Consider the following 22,962-nt stretch of genomic DNA (forward strand, 5'->3'; position numbering starts at 1 on the left):
ATCAAAGACTTATTCTCACAGCTGTAAAAACCCTGACATTTCCATAGACCTTCAAGAAGGCCTTTGTGTCACCAATCCGAATCGGATTGGTTTAAACAAGCATCTGACCAGCCCTTATTTTCTGGGACGGGGCCCGCAGAATTGATTAAGAATGCCCGTGAGTAGATTTCTGACCAGATCATTCAGTTTTTTATATATTCACGGACATAATATATTTAACATAGGTCTATGATTCAGATATTTCTAGCTCAGCAGAGAAGTCCTCCTGACGTCCAACAGTGTAAGAGGAAGAGCTATGTGAAATGCGTTAAGGATTTCGTTTACCCTAATCCCTCATTTTTGCAGATAATGTAGAGCAGACATGGTCTGAAAATTCATGACATGGAGTGTTGATCTTTTGACCACATAAGTTATGCAATGTATTTAAAACACATTTCATCAGTGGCTGGCCGTGCATTTCACACTTAGGCCTGGAGTAGTGCTGTGAATGAAATGGACCCTCACTAAGTATTTTATGGCTATGAAACCATAAATACAGCTACAGCTGAAACACATAATCAATAATAACCTAAAAAATTGAAATATTTTTTAGGAAAATAGACATTTTACTCACCAAGAATTATTTTTATTTATACACAATATGCATCCTCCTTTCTTTTCTCAAGAAGATTTCAATTACTGTGTTACAAATTACACGTGCATTTCAGGTCCATCAAGAAGTTATTTTCTATTGCCATCAAAGCTAATGCCGACAGTCGAGTCTGTCCTGTTGTATTTCTGGCATAAGTTTTAATTCCCTTTCGGGCTGAAAATTTCCATTCGACATAAGCAGTGGACACGGGAATGGTCACTGTCAAGCTCACTACTATGAAGACCCGAATAATAGTAGGCACTGGAATAGAAGTAGGGAGTGGAAAATTCCAAATGAATTAATAATAGTAGGCACCGGAATAAGAGTAGGCAGTGGAAAATTCCAAAAATAATAAATATTAGTAGGCACGAGATATTTAGTGACAGATAATCGTGTTGCAAAGTTGTATTACAGTTCCAAATAATTGCTGCAATGAATTGCGTATAACGTAACTTTCGTATATATTAGGCCTACCAATACATTGTAATTATGTATATTGCAACTCTACCAGTGGCAATTGCACGTTCTTACTAGTACTAGTACGTTAGTAAAAACAGCACGTGTGCTTTACACGTAGAAAGTTAATGACATAGAACAATGTTGCTGCTGCACGGACTTAATTGAGGCAAAAATTAATAATCGTAGGCACCGGAATAAGAATCGTAGGCATGCGAAAATTTGAGTTGAAAAAATAATCGTAGGCATATGATTATTCGGGTCTTCATAGTAATGTGTACAGCCGCCCCATGCTCTCTCACTCAGAATTTTCTGCTGAAGGAAGTCAAGGAGATCAGTGAGAGATTTTCCTGTAAAATCATCCGTGTCATACATAACAATCAATTCTGTTCTTAGCCGAACGATGCGGATCGAAAAGTGTACCGTGGCTCTGCGTTAAGATGGAGAAGGCTGCATGTGGGGAAAGTTTTCTGGTATTCCCAAAACTTCTGCGGGTCGAGGAGGGAGAAAAACATCAGTCTTTCGTGTTCTTGAAATCTGGCCCGCGTCTGGCGAGTAATTTTGTCCAGAATCCTGTCGTGGAGTGCGCTTTAAAATCTTGCGCTTGACCTCTTCGTGCGCCTGGAACACCAGCACTGCATTCAGTGGCCTCGTAGATTTCCTCATATCGGCTCCTCTAGCGCTCAACTGTGTCACAAAACACCTTTACTCTTGCAGGAAAAAACTGTACATCTAGTTTGTTGTTCTGTAGAATTGAAAAAAGCACGTCTGAATGCTCAAAAATGCCATTAAATGTGTAAAGCAAAAAAGCAAAATTCAAAATCATCTGGATGTGCTTTAAATCCATCACACCGCACACCGCACAGAATCATTCACCATTACAGAGACAAACAGTACTTTTATTTCCCTTCTCATCTCTTCTTCCATCACTTCAGCAATAGCAGTGATGAGGTTGTTTGGTATTTTGCCTGACCTGCCACTAAACACTTTATTAGTGGACAGGTGGTAATGTAAAACCGTCTTTCTCTCAGCAATGCGAGAAATAAGTTCCACATAATTTCCTTTTTTTGTGGATGCAGCGCTTTCGTCGTGTCCCCGAAAATAAAAGTTTACAGAGTCTATCTTTTTAAGATTTGCCTATTTTTCTTTACCTTTTCGTTGTAGCGCTCCGGTTCCCTGCGCCCTTGTTCGTTGAACTGTAACTTCACTGATTGTGACGGCCTTGAGGCAGATTTCTGACCCTGGCAACAAATAATGGCTGAAATGTGATTGGTTAAAAAATGGTAAAACATATCTAGAAGCAGTGCAACCAAAGGGAAAGCAATGAAGGAAAGCTAAAAGACAATCTGGAATTATTTAATAAGTATTCATGGACAAAATATAATATATGATTCAGATATTTGCTAGGCCAACAGAGAAGGCCTTGAAGGCCCTGACGGCACACCACTGCATTTCATTATTACCACGGTTTGATATTTGTACATATATTTTTACTAGATTTTCCACTTCCCATCCATTTGAAGCCAGAAGGTTGCCAGTAAATGAACATATATTAATTCTCCGCCATCCTCTCACGTGAAATGGATGGGATATTGACTAATGATGAACAGATTGGAAAGCACACAATTAATAAGATGTTGATCATAATCTTGGGAAGGGCAATAAACACATTGTTAATTTACAGTATATTGTACACAGGGCACCTATTGCACAGGGCCGACATGTTTCTTTGAATGCTCCACCAATTACATAATTTTTGTGATATGAGAACGAGTATCAAGGTCCTATAAGTTTTGGCCATTACTTGTGCAACATTCACCAAGCTAGATTTCACGCTGGTGTGATTGATTTGGCAGGGAAGTTCTACATCTTTTGGGGTTTAATCACAACAATGTACTAGTATGGCCTCACAGTGCAAATTGAACCCTTCTAAACATTTCCCATCAAATCCTACGCATGGTTTCTTTCACAAACCTATCAACTCAGTCTCCAGAGAACTTGTGAAAGAAACATGGGAGACTATTCCCTCATCCTGACCTATTCCCCCGCTTCCTCATAAAGGCGCAAGCCCGCACATGAAAATAATAAACAGATGAGCAGGATGGGAATGGCTTGCAGCAGGAGCTGCCACGCTCTGAGGCAAGCCAGTCACTCTGGTGTTTTTCTATTTTCCTTGCTTCTTGAGGCCCAAGCAACAAAGAAGCGGAAAACCAGCGACAGGCCTCAACTTGACTCTTCCTCGCATCAGGAGCATAACTTGAAAATCTTGACAGAAACCACCGTTAGCTGTCACTTTCCTCCCACAACTCACGGGAGGCTAAACGACGCTTTGCACAAGTCTGAACACAAAAACCTAAGAGTGAGAAAATATTTAGATATAGAAATCTTGCGGTTCATTTGTTTCAGGCGTGATGTTTTTCTTACCTGTTGTCTTACCCCAAGGAATGGCCCGGCAGCTTGAGTGGTTAGTTTGCATGTTCTCCCAGGGCCTGCGTAGGTTTTCTCCGGGTATTCCGGTTTCCCCCCACATTTCAAAAACATGCATGGTAAGCTGATTGGACACTATAAATTGCTCCCAGGTATGAGTGTGAGAGTGAACGCAGGAAAAGCAATACGAATGAACAGATGATTTTTTAAACATAAACAGCAATATGTCAATATGACACTATGACAAAGTACAACAAAGGTAGCCCGACCGAGTTGGAGAGTGAACTAAGGAAATGGCACTCATTGCCAAAACAATTCATACTAAAGCAGTGGTTCTTAACCTTGTTGGAACTACCGACCGAACACCACTAGTTTCATATCGCGCATTCACTGAACCCCACAATTTTCATATGTGATTTCACCAACACTTACTTTAGTGTAAAATAAAATGGGATTTTTTTCAAATTCAAAATATAGAAATTCCTCGCAGCACTGATCGGCCAAGCAATGTCACGTGATCGCATGCAGCCAGTGATGGTCATGCAAGGCATGTTATCCTGAACAGACATGATGAGTCGATCTGTCTCTACCTCTGCGGCAGAGGCTCCGCATAAGACCTGAGACCGGCTCACCGAACGACTAGGGTTCGATCGAACCCAGATTGAGAACCACTGCGCTACGGTGTGACGCAACCTATGCGGAATTTAAGGCAAAAGGAAAAACAGCACAACGGAGTCGGTGGGTAAACTAAAGAATGCAAAGTACCAACATAATCACAATAATAAATGCAACTATATGAAGTAATGTCAGGCACACAACGATAACACAAGAGCAATCGTCCAACAGTCAGCTGACGGTGATTGTGGTCTTTAAGTACTGGACGTTCCTGATGCGCCACAGATGCATTGCCTAGCCCCGTTCCTATGACTCATTCAGCTGCTGAAAAGACATAGTATATGACATTGGGTGGTTAATCTTCATTATTTATCTTTATAATTAAAAAATAATATGTAAAAGAAAAAAGTTTTTTTTCAAACATTCATAAAATATACAAATGTTGCCTGTTTTGTATTTAGTTTTCTGACAGTTTGAGCCCTGTAAAAAAATTAATGTTTCATTTTTGCTGTCACATTCAAGGTGCTAACGGAAGGACATAGCATGCAACCAGCATAACTAGATAAATCGTACAGCTCTGTCTCTTACTCACTGTCATCTTTCTCAAAGTTCTGGCGAGGCCTTTAGCGAATTAAACCGTGAGTTCCCTCCCTGAGACGATGTACTGACAGGTTCAGAGAGATGCCAACAATATTAAACGTCTGCAGATTAGAAGGTCGAGGAACTTTAGGATTATAGATCTCTTGTGCCAAACGTCTATTTCGCTTGGCACAACACTAAATGCTTTTATATAACTGAGATGCATCTGCTACAGATCGGCTACTAGCTGTGGTAAACCTTAATCACAGAGGAGCGAATTACGTTTTTAAATAACTTGATCATTTTAACTAATGGTCCAGTTCTCTTAACCCTTTATAGCACAATCATGTATCTCATTGCCTGACATTGGTGGTGATAGTCCAATTAATTTGGAAGTGAAAGGCTTGGCAGCAAATAAACGAATGCTCAACCAGATATTCCAGTTCAAATGGATTGATGGTCTACTCGGGATAAACTCACAAGTTGATTGGACACTCATTAGTGACAAACTCATGAATTTTTCATGGGCAGGATGTTTAAAATTATTAATTTCACTGAAACAGTTCAAAAATATATTTTGTTTTTTTAAATAACTTCTGTGTTATCATAGGCCATTACCGGAGTTTGTTTCGCATTGAAATGCCCCAAAGCAAACAGGAAATTACCTAAAATCTACAGGAAGTAACCTGAAATTAAAACAAAATCTATTAGTTTAAGTTTAGGAAATTAAAAGGAATCACCCCCGGAAGTGACCCCACCAAATTTTTCTTTATTTTTGGTTTTGGTTTACAGACTAACAGGGAGCGGCCCGGTGGTGCGAGTTGTTAGTGCGTCTGCCTCATAGCTTTGGGAGACCCTGGGTTCAAATAGATGTCATGTCCATCTGTGTGGAGTTTGCATGTTCTCGTGGGTTTCCTCCCACGTTCCAAAAAAATGCATGGTAAGCTGATTGGACACTCTAAATTGCCTTTAGGGTGTGAGTGTGAATGGTTGTCCGTCTCCTTGTGCCCGTGATCGGCTGGCCACCGATTCAGGGCGTCCCCTGCCTCTGGCCCGGAGTCAGCTGGAATAGGCTCCAGCACTCCCCTACCCTAATGAGGATACAGCGGTTCAAAAAATGAGATGAGATGTTATTAGCACACCGCAAGGTATTATTTCAGAGAGGTACAACTTTGATTAAAATCAGACTGTAAGTGCTAACAGATCATCTTTTTCTAGTATTGTGTGTCTGTTCTCACTTCCAGACAAGAAAAATCACTGAATGAATGTAGCATAGAAAAAAATACTGAAGAAAGGGAAGATCAAAGCCTTCAAAGCCTCTTCAGAATTAGCTGTGACACTACAGCTAGATAAATGTGACTACGTAACTAATAAGTGTGTCTGGACTTGATCAGCGGGTGCCTGTGAGTCATTTTTTGTCCGCTAGGTCTGCTGTGTAAGAGTCATTAGCGTTTTGTAGCATTTGACATCTTGCCAGACTGCCCTTCTGGTCACTTCCTTATTAACTCCTTGGCTGTGGATGATGGTAACAGACGAATCAGATCTGCTCTAAAAACAAACCGTTTTTACATTGACCATAAAGTAACATTGACATATTAACACCCTGCAACACTCAAACTGAGGAAACATATGACCATCCTACTGGTCTAACTGGTTTAATGTTAGCTCATACATTACAGTGCTTGCCGTCTAATCCATTCTTTACTAGCAAGTGAGAACGGACCTATGGTCATTGAAAATAGATTGGCACTTGACACTAAGACAAAATAATTTTATGCCATTGATCCCAGTCAACAAGACTTGATGCAGATCCCTGTCACTGGAAAAATATGAGTTGAAAAGATTTGGTTGTTTGGATTTTTTATGTTCTGACACTGATTTACTGGGTTGCACTGTGGGTATTTGAACTTGTACGGTCGAATAAATGTTTTGTTTTAGCATTTCATGACTATAAATATTTTTTCCAAAAATAAGGGTTTATAACAAAAATTAAAAGTGATAAACTTAAATTCCTACTTATACGTATGATATTATAGGTCATTTAGGCTACATTTAAAGACAAAATGTTAATATTGTGGCCTACATGGGCCAAAATTTCATGTCCACATATGTGAACATGTGTTTTTTTATGGCACGTTTTTTTTAAATTTATTTTTATGACCAATGGTCAATGTCCCCATACAGCGTTTAAATTGGATACTGTGTTGCACTCCAAAAAATAAATATCTACAGCCAGTCAATCATAGATGCTTCATTTGGTGAATCTAAAACAGCGGACCTAAACCAATCCTCAAAGGGCGTCAGGGGCGGCAGGTTTTCATTCAAACCGTATAAGCTTACACCTTTTGCAAGTGTAATCTGTTGATAGCAGCCAGGTGCTCTTTATTTTAGATTTATATTCATTCATTCTGAACTGCTTATCCTCACAAGGAGTGCAGGAGCCTCCCAGCTGACTTCGAGCACGAGGCAGGGACACCATTTTTAGCCGGCCAATCGCAGGGCACGAGGAGACGGTAAACCATTCACACTCATACCTAGGAGCAATTTAGAGTCCAACCAGCCTATCATTCATGTTTTTGTACTGTTGGCGAAAACCGGAATATTCGAAGAAAACACACAAAAGCCCAGAGAGAACATGCAAACTCCACACTGGAGGACCAACTTTGGGTTGAAACCAGGCTCTCAGAACTGTGATGACGACATGCTAACCACCCATCCACCCTTTCACTTGTTTGCCTAAAATTGGTCATTTTTTGTGAAGGTCCTCAGAACAATTCCTTGTATGGTTAAACGATGCAGATTGTCATTCCAGCAGCCTTGCCAGGCACTATTTTTGGGGCATTTTGAACTATCCCACACAACAATCTGGGGTTACTTCATGTAGTTTAGACATAAATCCCCCCCCCCCCTTCCCCGCACACAAACACACATGCACACACACACACAAACACACACACTAAAGCCCAAGAGAGGCAATTGAAATGTTGTTTTTGGCTTTTGAGTTGGCATGCTTGTGGAAGGATGTGACAAAATATATTTTGATACTAAAGCTGAATTGAAGACAATTTTGAAAAAAGTCTGTTTGCAACTTTAGCTCAGTCGCTTCTATTCAAGGTCATAAATTGATGTGAAGTTGGAGGCCTGACAGAGAATGAACGTTTGTTCTTTTGCTGCCATTTCTTCAAAAATCAATGATGGACAAATACTACTGATGAACCTATTTAAATTTACAGAAGAATGATTGGACGCAACATGATTTCTATTACCATTAATTGCACTGAAGGAGTTAATTATTAATTTAAAATAAAAATAAGTGAAAAACCTTTGAGCATTATTTGAGTATATTTCTTATGGAAAATCTCAAAATAAACAGGAAATGAGACAAAATAAACAAGTATAGAACCTGCATAACCAGAAATTGATCAGAAATGAATAGGAAGTGACCCAAAATCGTTAGAAGGGTGACCAAAAATGCACAGTAAATTATCTAGACGTGACACTCATTCATTGACTGTCAGCTCTTCTGCTTCAAATGAACTTGACACATACTAATAAGAAAGAAAGGGGCGGCCCAGGGGGCGAGTGTTTAGCGTTGGCCTCACAGTGCGGGACCTGGTTTCAAATCCAGGCCAGTCCACCTGTGTGGAGTTGACATGTTCTCCCTGCGCCTGTGTAGGTTTTCATTGGGTGCTCCGGTTTCCTCCCATATTCCAAAGACATGCATTGTAGGATGATTGGAGACTCTAAATTGCCCCTAAGTATGAGTGTGAGCGGGAATGGTTGTTTGTCTCCTTGTGCCCTGCAATTGGATGGCCACCAATTCAGGGTGTCCCCCACATCTGGCCCGAAGTCAGCTGGGATGAGATGCAGCACCCCCCGCGACCCTAATGAGGATAAAGCCGTTCAGAAAATGACGTGAGACATTTAAAGAGTTTAAATTAACTTTCAAAAGGCAAAGAATTGCCCACCTATCATGGCCAATGGAACTGAAAGAGTTAATTTCCATTTCAAACTCCATTAGTTTGCACATGCTCACAAAGTGTGCGGGGGCGTGGGATAGACCCTGGGGATAGATACTCCACTCTCACGCCCCCACTACAGTGACTTTGTAATTGGCATTTTTTTCTACTATGATTGTGGGTGTGACACCGAAACTTACACGCACCAACAAGTTGAATATGTTTTACTCCAAGTACCATTGGGTATCGTACTAATGAATGACTGGCTCGTGAAAATGTTGTGTGAGCCTGCGGTTTGAGCACTGTGAACATTTTCTGGAAAAAGAACACAATGTTTTATGACCTACAAACTAAATAAATCAAGCACTTTGCTTATCTTATAAACGCCATATTGCTTTCAACTCTTTCAGTGCCATTGATAATGATGGTGTAGCTGCTCATTCGCATGAATTCGGTTACGGTAGCATGGGATTGAGAGTGCAAATGTTGATCTGTCCACATATGTGTGTTGTCTACCTTCCACCCAAAGTTAACAAGGATAGGGTATAAGATGATGAGGAAAAGTGATGTTGAATAAAATGAATATATTGATTAGGCTGATTAAACTGTCCAGATTGTCCATAGCTATCATTTTTTGCATGCAGGGTTGTTCATTGTTATGCCAATTCAGGGTGTTCCCTGTCTACTGCTCATTGTTGGCTAGGCTAGGCTAGGCCCCGGGACCCCCAGAATCCTTGTGTGGATATGTGACTCCTAAAATGAATAAATGTTTTTACAGTGTTCCCTCGCTACTTCGCGGTTCAGCTACCGCGGACTCAGAGCTTCGGAGATTTTTATTGGAATTTTTTCTTTTTAAATACAAATATCACATCGAGACAACATATTTTACAGTTTTTTGTTATAACATGAATTTCACGTACTGTACACAGGGGGTAAAAAATGGGGGGAATTAAATTCAAATTAAGCATTTTTGAAGGGGAGTCCCTACTTCGCGGAAATTCACTTATCGCGGGTGGTCCCGGTCCCCATTAACCGCGATAACCAAGGGAACACTGTATTACAGTCATGTTTTAACGTACACTTTTTTTTAATCTGAACTAATAATAATAATAATCGGACATACGCTTTGTCATCATCATTGACTCGACAAAAAGCCTAGATGTAATCATACCCAGCTGCATTAGTGATTGCAGTCAGGGGCTGCTTGTTCAAGCAGAAACTTCAGACGCACACTGTATCCAACATTCATCAAACCAATTACAATAATAAATTAATTCCTAAATGAAACAATTATGACATTGTTAAAAGTAGCATATGCAGTACATTGATGAAGTAATGCACCTTATAATGGCGCTGTTTAAGCGGCAGCCGGCGACAGCGGTAGCTCCGTCCACTCTTGCTCGTTTAATGTTTTTGCTGCTTTTATGTCTTAATGTTTTGATGATTCCATTTACTTTGATTTGCTTTGTACTTTGTGCTTTTGCTTTGCTGGTCTGTCTAATCACCCCTTTGCTACTGCCACAATGTAATTTACCGAATACGGGATGAATAAAGTTATCCAATCCAATAATGTGGTGTGTTTTATATATAAAAATAAACACTTCATCGGTGCTGATCTTTATAAGGCAAGGTTCATTCGCTACCACCCTACCACTTTAAATGGATTGAACATCTACTAGGGACAAATGAATGTTTTGCTGCATAAAAAAACACTGGGGGCAGATTTATAGCGTAAGCACATATAGGGAAGCTCCAATAAAACTAGCAAGCATTTTTCATCTGTATTTTGGACAAACTTCTTCGCCCTAATGTAACTGATGAATCTGTCACATAGATAAAGATATCTTTTATGGCCGAGGTCCCATTACGCGTGAAAAATGTGTACACGCACATTCACAAACCAGCATGAGGGCCTTCAACATGGAGCTACTGATAAGTAGAGTGGTTATAGTGTCATCTTTCTGAAGTAAAGTTTATCAACAAGTCCCCTTGAATAGTTTTGCTGAAAGTGCAACAATAGCACCTATCACATATGCACCCACTGCAAGGATGAGTGCGAAGGATAAACTGACAGACTATATCAAAGGGGATCAAATTCCATACTTTGAGATAAGAAAAAAATCTGTGATTTTTCTAATTTTTCTAACCAATGAAGTGTGACTGTTTTCAAGAAAAAAAATCTCACCAAACCCTTCCCCATTCTCCCCAAAAATGTTGTAAATGATCCTTAATCCCGATAATGATTCAATAAGTAGCCTGCTAACATGCAGAGAGAAATTATCACAAATTAACGTATAGTTTTTCAACTTTAAGCCTTTACTTTTTCCCGGGCTCCTAACCCTGCGGTTTATCGTCCACTATACACCTTATAGCAGGGGTGGCAAAGTCTGGTCCTCGAGAACCCCTGTTCAGTCTGTTTTTCCATGTCTCCCTCCACCAACACAACTGAATCAAATAATCTGGATTGGTATGAAGCTTCTGGACATCTTGCGGATGAGTTGATCATTTGGCCACCCCTGCAAATATTAGTGTGCTAATCAGGATGAAGGCTGCCCTCTATTGACGCACTAGATAAAAAAGGCTGACCACTATTGGTTAAATCTTTCTGTATATCCTCAAAAGTCATGGGGGGTGCTGGAGCCTGTCCCATTACATTTTTTTGCGAGCCAAACGCAGGGCACTACATTACAAACATCCATTTGTCCTCACACTAATACATTCACCAAGCCGACCATGCATGTATTTTTAAGTCTCGGAGGAAATCTCTACTGTTCAACGCATATCTAAAATTCCACCATAACTTTATCAGCCCTGATGAAAGACAAATTTTCAAATCGAACTTAAGGATCAATTCCAATAGATCTTTAGAATACACCCAAGTTTCATTGTGATCGATCCACAGAAAACCTACTCGCAAATAAGCTGTATTTGGAACTCGAAAAAATTATTACTGAATCGAGGGTATGGCGTATATGAACACAACACTTACAGCACTGCTATACTATTTTTCACCAGTAGTTGTCAGAAAATTAACCTTTACTATTTGTTGTTATTTTCTGTTTTGCAGTGAGAAAACAACCATTAATGGATGAATTATTAACTTCCTTATTATATTGACCCCAATAATTTGATTTTGATTCATACAGTATCTCCGAAATATCACGTGCAATGATTTTTCTTGAGATTTTCCCTTCAAAGTAAGACATCTGTACTCCCTATTAAATCCATGAATATAGAGTTGAAAATTGTGAATCAGGGTGTGACTTATATGCAAGACATTGTAAAATGTAATGATTTCAAGGTAATTTTAAGGGTACAGTTTGTGCGCGGGCGGCTTACATGCGATAAAATGTGGTAACTAATTTTTAGAATTTGAATTTAGCTTTTAGGAGCCATTTGATTCAATATTTATGCCTGTTAATGGCATTGTAGGAGTCAGCTAGAGACCCTAGTATATTTGAAAAAGGGTGGGAGGAGGGAAACTTATGGTTACAATTTGAAGATGCTTTTTTTAGTAACTCTTAAATGTGGGAAGTCAAAGTCGGGGAGGCCTGGGCGCCATCGGATAGCGGGGCATGAGATCTTAGCGGAAAAGCCGAGAGTGGGGGGACAGTTTACATCAGCTCACAGAATTCTCTCATTTGTAACTAAGATGTGTTTGTTGAAGGTTACGCATGCTTATTTACATTAGATGGATTCAGGCTGTCTCAATGAAAGAGTCAGGCATACAAAGTTAATCTCCAGGAAGCAGAACATGCAGCCTTCTCCGCACGACGCTCTTTCTCATGTGGGAATCCTGCACCACATGCTGCTGTAATTTTTGGGAAAGAAGGCCAGGAACGGATTTGCCGATTATACCGATGATTCAGGGTGATCTGTTGTGTTTTTGTCTTTTCAGTTGAAATGAAAGAGAGAACCAAAGGAACAGGGACCAAAAGAGCATGAGGGAGAAGTAGGGGTTGAGGGGGGAGGGTGGGGAAAACATGTATAGGCTTGTAGTAAAAGTCCAAAGTGCATCTTAGTGATCCTTGCTGGTTCCCAGACTTGGAGCCAGCTGGATGCTTACCGTTGTTATTACACAGCCACCCACAAAATGAGACAATGCAGCGATACTAGGAAACAACTTGCATCAAAGGTCTATCAGACCAGCATTCCCGAGAAAAATTAAAACAAAACCATCAAAAAAGAATCAGCTCCCATGGTTAAATGAGAAAACAAGACCAGGCTCTCAAAATATCCCTTAAAACAAAAATGATGAATGACAGACAGAGATTTACTTACCTAAGAAACAAAGTAGTAACAAAAGAAACTCAGTACTGCAAAATAACATTTCTTTATAAATATAATTAGTAAAACGAGAGGGAACACTAAAGATATCTTTATATGGATGAAAATACCACAAAGAATCTCTCAGCTCCATAAATCACTATTGTGAACAAGTACAAAAAACAAGGGTCTCTTTCCTGATCCCTGGAAGTACTCTGTCATAACACTGGTCCTCAAATCAGGGAACTCCACAATAACCAAAATCTACAGACCTATAAGCATCCTTTCAGCAATCTCAAAAGTTGTGGAAAAGATAGTACAGGAGCAAATTGTATACCACATTAACAGCAGTCCATACGCCCTGGACATGCTACAATTTGGCTTTAGAAAACTTCTTTCTACTGAAATGGCAGTTTGCTTCTTTCTGGAAAACATAACATCTAAACTACATGAATGCAGGGTCATTGTGGTGGTAAACTGTCTAATTTTAATTTGTCACACAAGATGACAGTGCGTCAGGATACAAAATACAAAATCTACTTCGCGGAATAACAGTCTTGGGGTACCACAGGGATCAGTGCTAGGTCCACTGCTCTTTAGTCTTTACATAAATGATCTGCCAAAGTGTTGTCCTATAATTGTCATATATTTCCACACAAAAGAAAAAAAACATGCTGCTCAGGAACTCACAGATGGAATGACAGCGTGAATAACTGGCTTGAAAATAACACTTAAACATATCTAAGACTGTATGTATCTAACCCTAAGCCTCTCAAAAAGGACGACAAATAACAGTGACCCCAATGTTTTTGTCCAAGGAAAGACAATCAATGTAGTCTATGAATTTAAATACCTAGGAATCACTTTTGACTCTCAACTTGTCTTTAAACGAAAGATAGAAAAAAAACACTGAATAAAGTAAAATGAAATGTGTGCAATTTTAGGTTCATTAGTTACAATGTAATGCCAGAGTCAGCAAAACTATATTTTGACACAATGATCATATCATACATAATTTACTGACTAACAATTTGGTCAGCCTGAAAAACAACACTAACCATTTATAAGCAAGCTCTGAAAGTATTGAGCAGAAAACCAAAAATGCACCACCACTGTCCGATATTTAAAAGAGCACAAATTCCTGAACCGGGAATGTACTGCAGATGCCACCAAAATGTCCCATCACAAAGTTTCGCCTCCACTACAAAAAAAATCACAACACATCAACAAAGGCTGGCTCTAGAGATGACTGAGTGGGTCCCCTCAAAAAGAGTGCATTCAGCTAAACCACCTTCAACCCAATTAACATACGTGAACTCCCGTCTCTGAACCTCTTTGCCAATCATCTTAAAGGCTGTTTGTGTATGTGTGCATGTATATATTTATATATGTATATATATTTATATATATTACTGTAGCGCCAATCCATTCACAATCAACCACTTCAAATATCCTAATTCCTTCCTGTCACTCAATCACGTTTAGAATATACAGTGAAAAATGACAATACTTGGCTACAGTCAGTTAGTTAGCTAAATTACACGTTTTTATCTTATTCGCTGGACAAACAACTTTTCTTCCTACAATGAACAACAGTTACAAATATAAACAGGAAAGAATGTCAAGCCTTGTGAATATCAATGACTCAAATGGAATATTTCTTAAAAAAACATTTGCAGGAAGATCTTTTGTGACACTATTGTTTATGTTTCCCACCTTGCATCATAGCAGCTTGTGGCAAGAGTGGGCATATTTAACATGAACTTCAGTTTTTTTTCACGTTTGGAGGAGGATTTAGCAAGCCAGACTGTTGTTGGGAGCCGGAAAAAAAACTTTTTTTAAATTTTTTTTTAGATTTCTTTTAAATCTAGGATATATAATCTGGACTCGAATCATCTAAAAGAACTAATATAGTAAGTTTTTATCACAAAATGTATTCAGCCATTTGGCATACCGCTTATCCTCTCAGGGGTTGCGGGGAATGCTGTAGCCTAATATTTCGAGGCAGGAATCAGAGTATTTTGTATTTGAAAAGGAATGTCTTCATTTACAAGCCCGCTTTCTGCGGGGAGAAATACATAGGATCCAAAAAAACAAAAAATAACACCAAGGAGAAAAACGTCACCAACATAAACTCATTCCAAATGGGGAAAAAGTATAAAATTCAAGTGGCAAACAGTCTTAGGTTACTTCCAAAATGGCTATGCCTCTGGCTGTAATCAAGGCCGGGGTGATGCATCAGTAGACAAAGACACTCGGGCCGAAGAAAAATACTTTTTGTACCCGAAGGTAGCGAGGGAGAGAATACACAATAGGTAAGAGATATGGGAAGCGCACGTGTCAACAACCTCAACAGAGTGTGACACAAACTATGGGCCGTAAACGGGCAACACCCTGAATTGGTTCCCCGAGGGCACGATGAGAAGGATAATCATTCACTCTCCTACTCATACCTAGGGGCAATTTAGAGTGTTCAATCATGTTTTGGGGATGTAGGAGGAAACCGAGTATCTGGAAAAAATCCATGCAAGCCCAGGGAGAACATGAAAAGTACACATAGGAAGATCAGAGACCACCACAATATCACTACATGAATTAAAAAAATGTAACATAATTGGTTGGGACAGGCTCCAGCACCCCCATGATCCTTGTGAGGATAAGTGGAACGGAAAGTGAATGAATTCAGAAATACGTGCCGGCTACACAATTTCATCAATTGTATCTTAGAGTGTAAACCACACAGGCACAGTGCACCACTCAATCTGTCATATTACAATGACTATTAATATTTGAACAACATTTGTTTGGGGAAACGCACCACAGAAGGATATGTGTATTGGTATGGTCCTCTAAAGAAGTAGGCTAATGTGGAAAAAAAATAATAAAAAAAACCCTTCAACTCCAGAGAAAGCCTCTTCTGACAGGGTTTATGAGGCCTTGTTTATAGTAAATTCTACTGACAGGTTACAGAAGATGATAAAAACAAAAATCTTATCTGCATAGTGTACAATCCGTTTTCAGCACAGTCAAAGCTTCACCAGCTGCTTCGTCCAACTTTTCTTGAGACTAAATAAAAATCGTAGGGCTTTGATAAGCTTCTTCTTTGATTACGAATGTGTTCCACCTGCTGTGTCTTTTCTGACTCTCCTTCCCTTGTGTAACCCAAGTGTTCGTTATCGTCATAAACCCCTGTCTGTGTATTTAAACCGCGTGTTCATGTGCATCAGCCTGAAAGTATTTTTTGTGTCTGGTTATGTTTCCGTTTCGTCGGTGTGCATTCCCCTGTCTATGTAGTTCCCATTCAGTTTGGTACTTTGTTATTTTTTTACCAGAGTTAAATTTGTAAGGTATTTTTTCTGTTTTTATTTTTTTCATTAAACCTTAGGTCTGTGCACCAGTACTCCTTTTTCATCATTTTCTTCCTGTTCCTAGGTTCCGCAGCCAAGGCGTACATAACATTCTGGTCTTCAACCATTAAACTGTTTATATTTTTGACCCACTAATTGTTTATTCTGTCTTAACGACCTGCCATAATGTTTGTGACTTTTTCCATAATATGTCAGGAAAGGTCCCGCTGTAAAGACTGATATATTTCTTTCTGACTTAAGTCTAATTTCGTTCAAGTTATGCGATTTGAGTTCTCCACCTCTTGGAGTTACTGATAGGAATAACACCATGGCTGACAGCTTTATAGGATTTGTTGTGTACTGTTCTGCCTTTATTATGGGCTTCTATCAGCATGCGTGGCTAGCTTCAAGTTAGTTAATCAGATTAAGCACCGTTCTGCCTGTGCTATCTGGCCATGGTCCACCAGTCCGCCCATTTTGTGTTCGTTCGGGAGTGCACTTTTCCATGCAGTCATAAGAGAGAAGTTGCGTTCGCCCTCCTGCAGCACTGTGGGAAAATCCGACTCTTGCTTCCTCTGCTTATTTGGACCAATCGGGTTATATATGGATATTTGCGAGAACTGTCCAGGGGCCTTAAGTCACCATTCTCTCAAGGGTTCTGAAAGAGAAATGCTGGGGGGTAGTTTCCATTTACTACTGGGAAATTAATGCATTTAGAGACTTACATATGAAGACATTTGGAGTTTAGATATTTAATTTTTATTTATTTATTCATCTTTTCCGGCTCTCATCTAAAGTAGTTTTTAAAAAAACAAGTGTAGCTGTAGACGGCCCCTTAGCTCATTGGCTGCTTTTGAAATTCAGTTCATTTTGATTGTTGCTAAAAGCCCCTCTCTGTTAAAATGGATTGGATGCCCATCCCCATTAATGGCTGGTTTTAATCAGTGGTGTTCTGTCAGGGCCTTCAATGCCCTCTCTGCTGGCCTAAGAAATATCTGAATCACAGACTGATGTTAATTATATTTTGTCCAAGGATACTAATAATAATGAATAAATAATTCCAAATTGTCTGTCAGCTTCCTTTCATTGCCTCACCCTGTTTGCACTGCTTCCAGATGTGTGTTTTCATATTGAAGCATTTAACCAATCACATTTCAGCCATTATTTGTTGCCAGGATTTGAAATCGGTCTCAATGCCTTCACAATCAGTTCTGCGGGCTCTGCTGCATTAAACAAGCATCGATAAGACTGTTGCTTTAACCAATCAGAATTCGATTCGGTGACATTAAGGCCTTCTCACAGGTGTAGGGATACGTCATCGCTTTCATCAACGATGATTGGCTAGTGATAGAGTGGACTAGCCAGAGATGCCAAACTGTAGCTGTATTGTTATGTTGATTTAATAGCGGTTTTGTCAACCCGCAATGGCTGAAGGGAGAGAAGAAATTGATTTGTTTACAGATTTACTGCAGTGAATACCGAACATTTGCTGCCACCCATGCGCTTTAAATGGATTGGAAATCTACAATTCATTTTGAAGGCACAGTGAAAGGATGAAAAGAACTGGTTGCCTGCTTATTATCGTCAATGCCACAGGAACACAGGAAAAGTTACATTGAAGTCTCTTCTTGGCCCATGTTGAGTTCATAGGCACAGCTGCAGAGACAGCGGTGACGCAAAATCCAGAACCCGACAGGTGTTCCATTAAAACCTCTCCCCTGTAGCTTAGTGCTGATCCCTTCTTTCCAAATGCTTATGGAATGCACGTTGTCCAACTTAAGGCTGATGTGTGACCAAAGCATCAAATCTCTTCACGGTTCTTGCATATGTCCCAAGAACGATGCTGATGGAAATTATTTTCATATTCGCGTCATGTTTCTTAAATACACCCATATTTTAACACTTTCAGTTTTTTTCTGGTAGAAAGAAAACATACCATTTTTTAAATAACAGGGCCCTCCGGCTGGTACGGAAGTCTGCGTGTTCCAAGAATTTGCAAAGTTGGAAGCAGCAACAACAGCTGTCACTTTTCCTCTTACCATCCTACTCCACAATGGCATTACACTTCTAATGACTGATTAGTGTCCGATTTCTGGCCCTGGCTGCTGTATAAGTCCAACTGTGGGAAATATCCTCGCCGATTCCACCCGATCCAAGGGCTCAGTGTAGAGTTTCATCTGAAGCAAAGAGGAACACTGGGTTCCAGATTGAAGACATTGGAATATGGACTTAACAAACTAGTATTTCATTAAGAAAGTCTTTCCAAAGAGGAGAAATTAAGTAATAATGAGTATGGGTGAAACAAAAAGAAAGTAATGCAGTTTACAAAGCGAATACATTTCATTTTCAATGAATGGGTGTGCTTTGCTTGTATCCTCTTCACTTACAATAATTGGCTTTGTTCACACCAAAGTGGCAATTCCTATGTATTTGCACGTGTGACAAATAAGTGATATGTTATTCTTCATTCATCAACCTGTGTCTCTTTCATATGTGGATATTAATCAGCTATGTATCCGATGCACTATGAAATTAAATTGGCACAAATCAGAACTAAAAATCACTTTGATTAGAACATGTGTTGAGGACCCTTCACTTACATCATCACAATGATTAATTTGTATAAGTTAAAAATATAGTATCAACTAATTGGCTGCCATGCTGGCTTGTTTATTTTCGCATATATGGCGATACGATTCATATCACAATTCACAGGTTACGATTCAAACCTAATTAATCCCTATAGTACTACATTTTAAAATACAGTCGTACCCTCACAAGCAGTGTTCTCCTAAGCTTTTGGGGAAACCGGAGTGGATTTACAGCTCAGCAAGCTAAGTTCGGAGGGAAACACAGCTATAAAACCAAAAATGAAAATGGTGAAATCTTAATAAGAGTGATAGTTTTTTGGGGGGTTTAATCAGGAACTTTTATTTGAACTGAAATGCATAGGAAACTCACGCAGGCCCAGGGAGAACATGCAAATTCCTAGATTTGAACCCAGGATCTCAGAGCTGTGAGGCCTATGCGCTAACCCCTGGAATATGAAAGAAAAACATTTATTAATGTATTAAAATTAATCATGAGAAAACAGAAACATGTTCTATTTATGCATTAGTAGAGTACAGTAAGGAGGAAGATAACCACATGAATACATAAACACATCTAAACAATTTCAAATTACAGTGTTCCCTCGGTTATTGCGGTTAATGGGGACCGGGACCACCCGCGATAAGTGAATTTCCGCGAAGTAGGGATTCCCCCTCAAAAATGCTTAATTTGAATTTAATTCCAAAAAAAATATTATATTTCTAATTTTTTTAATTAAAAAAATATAATAATTACCCCCTGTGTACAGTACACCATATAGAATACAGAGAGTGAAATTCATGTTATAACAAAAAAAACAGTAAAATGTTGTTTCAATGTAATATTTGTATTTTTTTTCCAAAAAAAATTCCACGAAGCTCTGAGTCCGCGGTAGCTGAACCCCGAAGTAGCGGGGGTACACTGTATACATTCAAAAATACTTAGCAATAAATAGAACTCCAGAGGACTAACATTCTCTCTATCTTGTCATTCAGTATAGCGAGGCCATGCCAAGGAGTCGTCGCTTTTAATGCTTCCTTCGGCTTCAATAACGTCGCAATGCTAGTAGTTGGGTTACGGCCGGCCGTATTGCCTTGCGATATCAGTCAACCACTCGCCACTTTCTTATCTTCTGTTTCTTGATGAATACCATGGCTCGCTTATTCATTTCATTCATAACAATGATTTTAAATGAAGAACTCTGTGATGACAAAAAGCGGTCAAAAAAGAATTGTGGTTGTGGGAGACTCCAAGTTGAAGTAAATCAGGCCGCAATGTTACCTGTACAATTTGCGAACTTAATTTGCTTGTCCACTTTGCTGACTCTAACAATTGCTATTTTTTAAACAAATAAAATAGCACTGCTTTGAATCATGTTTTCTAACCTGACTAGAATTATTCCTCTTGAGTCCACTTAACATTTACTTTCTTTATTACTAGACAATAACACGTAGGCTAAGTGTTAGAATGATGTGGGCTATGTGGAGAAATTGGTGGCTTTTGCAGTACATTGCACAAGCGTATTGTGCAGCTGTCTGACTGACCGGTGCTAGCATTTGTCAGGGTTGAGGTAATGTTCTTACTTTACAGATTTGTTCCACTGTTTAGTGTTGGAAGACGGTGGTGTCCTCACTAAGACAAAAGGAAGTTTGGCATGCTTGTGATCAAATAATCCCTGTTTATTGGACCTCTGCCTCTTTTGCACTGGATTCATGTGTGTATATGTGTATGTGTGTATGTGTATATGTGTGTGTATGTGTGTGTGTGTGTGTGCGTGCGTGCGTGCGTGTGTGCGTGTGTGCGTGTGTGTGTGTGTGTGTGTGTGTGTGTGTGTGTGTGTGTGTGTGTGTGTGTGTGTGTGTGTGTGTGTGTGTGTGTGTGTGTGTGTGTGTGTGTGTGTGTGTGTGTGTGTGTGTGTGTGTCAGAAAGAATAAAAATCTGCTCTCCTCTCCCAAGCAGACCACACACAGTCGACCACTTCAACCACCACAAAGGCAGGCGAAAGCAGTTGCAGAAGCTCATGAGTTGACGGCACACAAGGCACTGACTTTTTTCATCTGGCTTTGTTTGAGATATGCACAGACTTGAAACAGGCTTCACAGCATTTACTCCTCTGTGACCACTTCACCCCATGGCCACCTCTCTCTTTGCTAGTTTCTTTGTGTCCTTCCAGCCCTTGGGAAAAATGTCACGTTGCTTTCTCATAGTGCCATCTCTGGTATGCGGGTTATGTTCGCAAACACGACAGCACGCATAGGACATGATAAGGATGGCTGTGACAACCCAAGGTTCAGTACAAGCATTCCTGTATTTATACTATTGGGTGGCCTTCGCTCCCATTAGTACAAATCTATGTGACTAAATGTTAGGTGGCAGCATGGCGGATAAGTGGTTAGCACTCTGGGGTCCTGGATTCAAATCCAGGTCAATCAACCTGTGTGGAGTTTGCATGTACTCCTGCGTGGGTTCCCTCCGGGTACTCCGGTTTCCTCTCCCCAATTCCAAAAACATGTTTGCTAGCCTGATTGCACACTCCAAAAGTATGGGTGGTATGGGTGTGCATCTCCTTGCTTGTCCATCTCCTTCGGGTGACCACTGATTCAGGGTGTCCCACCCCTCTGGCCCATAGTCAGCTGGGATAGCCTCCAGCACCCCCTAAGACTCTAATGAAAATGAAACAGTTAAGAAAATTAAAGAATGAATGTTAGGTGTTGATTCCCACATGAGGTTCTATGCCTCTAAAATTTCTGTGCTTGGCATAGGATAATTAAAGTAAAGAATGTCAATTTTGCATAAAAACTGTTGTAAAATGTCTAGAAAAACATATATATATATAGCATCCACAATTCACAATTTGTGAGGATGTGAACATTTTTCGAAGAGAAATAAGAACACAGTGAGACAGATTATCCCTATTTTTTTCTCATATTTTTTTCCCCAAATCAATTCATTCACTCCCATTAACGGCGATAATTGTCAATGGAAGAAAATCTATGCCGCAGTGTTTGAAATTCAAATTCAAACTACTGTGCCATAATATGTCTCATTGTTCTCATTTCTCTGGAAAAAAAACATTTCACATCTTCACAAATTGTGAATTTATAGTCCTTCCCAGTCTTTCGTGCAAAATTCCCACCGACATTGGTCGTGGGAAGCATGGGCGTACATTTGCAAGCAACCAGTTTAAAATAGCGCAATGATTAAAAAAAATAAAAAGGGATTGGGATTAGGACTTGATTCCATCAATTGTCTTTACTCTGTGTTTTCTCTGAAGTGGGTCGAGAATCAAGAGATAAAATAAGAAAGAATAATATGATCTTCCACGTATGTACATCAACCAATTAACCATGTCAACATGATCATTATCGCTCAGTCAATTGGAAATAAACATAAGATCGGACTAACCTACTGTCATATTATGTTAAGGTTTAACAGTATGGAGCTGAACGACATGGAGATGGTGAGAATCATTGAAGTGAAAGTGAAAAAAATATTATGCCTTCCCCTCCTATTTTTCTATTTAAACTGCTGTGATTTTTTTTTGTTCGTACACCTGCATGCAGGGCCATATTACAGTAACCCTTTATAGAGAACACATTGAACTCTTTAGCCACTTGAAACATGATGACGCAATGTGACGATCACTGCCAGCTATACTTCAAATGAGACATCCGTAACTTAAACATGCCATACATTATTTTTTCACGGAAATACCCTAAGAGCAATGAGAACTAACACAAGTACATACAATTACCCAGAATATATTCCATCAATCCATGGCCCTCACACAAATCATACAGTGCCAGATTACCACTAGTCATTTTCGAGAACTTCTAAAAGACAGTTTTAAGAGTGCAATAAGAAATGCCCCAATACAAGAAGGAAGTGACTCAAAACTAAAACAAATAAGAATGAACAAAAGAACACAAAAAGTGATTAAAATAAATGGAAACCAACTTAAATACCATGACCCAAAATCTTGATTATCATTGTTTAAAAGTACATTTTTTTAAATGATATTTATTAATTTTCCGTACCGCTTATCCTTACAGCAGTTAGGGAGGATGCTTAATTTGTTGCAAGCCAATCGCAA

At 39.5% G+C, this 22,962-nt stretch overlaps 1 long non-coding RNA gene across 2 annotated transcripts; it reads right to left on the reverse strand.

Moving 5' to 3' along the window:
• Positions 1 to 629: 629 nt before the first annotated feature.
• On the reverse strand, positions 630 to 10,061 carry LOC144209187 (uncharacterized). 2 transcript variants are annotated; one of them, XR_013329021.1, is made up of 4 exons: positions 9,839 to 10,061; positions 3,512 to 5,799; positions 2,239 to 3,440; positions 630 to 1,832 (listed from the first exon to the last, which is right to left on the reverse strand). It is a non-coding gene; the product is annotated as an uncharacterized LOC144209187 (long non-coding RNA). The 2 variants fall into 2 exon arrangements; XR_013329020.1 differs by having other exon boundaries at positions 2,239 to 5,799.
• Positions 10,062 to 22,962: the final 12,901 nt, after the last annotated feature.

Source organism: Stigmatopora nigra, chromosome 15, assembly GCF_051989575.1.
Source record: "Stigmatopora nigra isolate UIUO_SnigA chromosome 15, RoL_Snig_1.1, whole genome shotgun sequence".
Lineage (NCBI taxonomy): Eukaryota > Metazoa > Chordata > Actinopteri > Syngnathiformes > Syngnathidae > Stigmatopora > Stigmatopora nigra.